This window comes from Corvus brachyrhynchos, unplaced genomic scaffold (genome assembly GCF_000691975.1).
Source record: "Corvus brachyrhynchos isolate BGI_N302 unplaced genomic scaffold, ASM69197v1 scaffold101, whole genome shotgun sequence".
NCBI classification, from domain to species: domain Eukaryota; kingdom Metazoa; phylum Chordata; class Aves; order Passeriformes; family Corvidae; genus Corvus; species Corvus brachyrhynchos.
This window is the reverse complement of record NW_008237239.1, coordinates 14452154-14454883: the sequence shown is the minus strand read 5'-3', so window position 1 is coordinate 14454883 and position 2730 is coordinate 14452154.

The following is a 2730-nucleotide window of genomic DNA, read 5'->3' as shown; positions in this document are numbered from 1 at the left end:
ACTCTTAAAGCAACAGTGCTGTTTAGTTTCTGTCCTGCAGACTTTTAAACAGCAGAACCCTTGAGGAGAAAAGGACAGTTGGGAGTTGCTGTTTGTTGTGATGTTTTTTTAACATCAAAGCATAACCGTAATTTCAGACCAGTTTCATCCATTTGGAATCTGAATTGAAAAATCTCACAATGATTCATCAATGAAAGGAATTTTGACACAAGCAGTCTTCTCCCAGGGCACCCACCTTGCAGTCTGACCTACACTCCCTGATGCTTTCCAAGAGAGAACTTGCAGTGGATGAGTAAGTCTGGCTTGGGAATCCATTGTGTCCACTTTCCTTTTTGTGCACTCTTCATCTGTATTTAACACCCTTTTCCTTTCTAATTTAAACTCTTACCAACTACAGTATTGAGGTACTGGCATCAGATTTTTGGTTACAGTCTGAACATTTCATGCCTCCCGTTGTTCAATGGGAGAGATGACAGTGGAGTTGTGATACTTCTCAGTGCTGTGGGGATCCTGTTTCTGTTCACACTGGAGGATGGAGGACATCAGCTGCTGAGGTCCTACTTGTTTCAGGTCCTACAAAGGCCTGTTTTGGCACCTCTTGTCCTCAACTACCTGAGGAAAGATTAAGCTTGTTCCCACAAACATTTTCCTGTATAGGTATACAGGGATCCTAAGTGCTCAGCCTTATCAGAAATTCCCTAAACTAATTTTAGCTGGCAAGAGACATGTCTCTGAGAACTTAACATATTGCCAACACAGTCCTTGAAGTATACTGAAGTGCATTTCTGTTCTACTTATTTAAATCAGCTGCCTCAGCTACAAATACTATTAAATATTTGCATGATTTCAAAAGTTGGGTTTTTTTTAAATTACTTTCTTGTAAACAAACAGAAATGCAAATGGCAAAACACAGACTTACTCTTTTCCAATCTAAGTGCTTCAATAGCTATTGTCATTGTGAGCTAGGACATTACTTTTTTGATCCAATACCTGCTATGTCTGTGTAGTCCACAAGCAACTCTAAAAGAAATGCTGATGGGAAATCTTGTACTTGGATACAGCACAGAAATCGGTAGGGAAAATTCAGCAGCTACTGACGATGCCGCATTTCCAACGGCCGACTTCCCGCTGGTCTCCTGGGAGGAGATGATGACTGAATTAGCTGTTGTCAGCCTTGCTAACAGTTTGTGGTCTGTGTGCTCAGAAAGTGGAATCATCAGGCTGATCTCTACTGTAGCAGCTCTCATGCATCACTGAGGGAGGTCTGAGTTAAATTTTGTTGCTTCTCTTGGTGGAAAAAAGAATGCTAGGCTGGCGCTCACTTCAGGAAATAAAGGCTGCGTCACATTGCAGGAACAAATTACTGAGCTGGCCATGAAAGGAAGGACTGTGTGAAAACAGCCTTTGACCACTCTTCTACAGAAATGAATATAAAGCTGCTTCAAGGCATATGGAGTTTGGGATAGGTTTTGATGCCAATAAGAGAAAGGCTGCAAGTCCAGAACCCCAAAGGCAATTGTCCCCAGCTCAGTCTTAGCCTTCTAGAGAGGTTTTCTTGTAGGACCTGGTGCTAATGGAGCTATAGATGCCATCTAAGTCTTTAGAGAGAAGGATGTTATACATGCAGCTGCTTGCAGGGGTTGGGATTTGAGGAAGGGAACAGATGGCTGTGGGGCAAACAAGATGGAGGTATTAACCATAAATAAACTGTGAAAAAACAGTGCACAGTTCAAAAATAGCAGTGTTTATATAAATATTAAAAGTAAATAAATGTACTCAATGTTCTTGGAGTATCCTAGATTACAGTTGCATTGGTTTCTCTCAGCTGTTTTTTTGAAGTTTTGTTGCCCATGCTTTATGTGCACCCTCACTGAGAGTTTCCCACGTGCTTTAACAACAAGACTTTGCCTTTGGAGAGTGAACAGGAAATCAGCTATTTATCAGTAAAGTGATAAATTGCAGCTTCCACTGGAGAATTCCAGCACTATATAACAGCAAAGGAAGGACTGCCACTGATTCAGCTGGGTAAGGACTCAGTGGTTGGACAGTCATTTCCAGGTATTTCAGGGGTAGTGTTCCTTGATTAGGCACACAGGCAGAAAAGAGGAATGCTTCCCACAAACTGTTTCCATGTCAGGTTGGGGGGCACCCCCTGAGTTAGACAGTGGCTGGTAGTTGAGAAAGAAATAGGGATGTGTATAGAAAAGGGTTCTCAGCCCCTCTGGGCCCCTGCTTTAGGGGCTTCCTGAGGCCAAAGCTGTATCCTGCTCACTCTGTGTAGTACCTACTGATGGATCCATCTTCCACAAATCCCATTATCTTTTCTTTAGAAGCCAGTTATTCCTCTGGCCTTCATAATGTCCTGTGCTGGTGAGTTCCACAACTTACAGATGTAATGTATAAGAACTTCATTTTTGTGTATGTTAAATGAAAGTATTTTCTTGCTTCTGCTTGGTCTTCAAAAGAAAGCAAATCTTGAGTGCCAGAAACACTGGTAATAGGATGTTTAGACTGTTGAGATTGCTCCATATGGAAAACACATTTTCCTCACTAGTAAAGTACCTTTCTTTGGCTATTTTACAAAGGAAAAAGTTTACACATGCAGATGACTGTAATATTCCCATATGTTATTGTGTGGAATGTGTTAAATGAGATAACATGTTTATGTCACTGGATTTTACTGTCCTGTTTTACTTCAGTATTTTGATGCCTCCTGTTTTATTTGTTCTG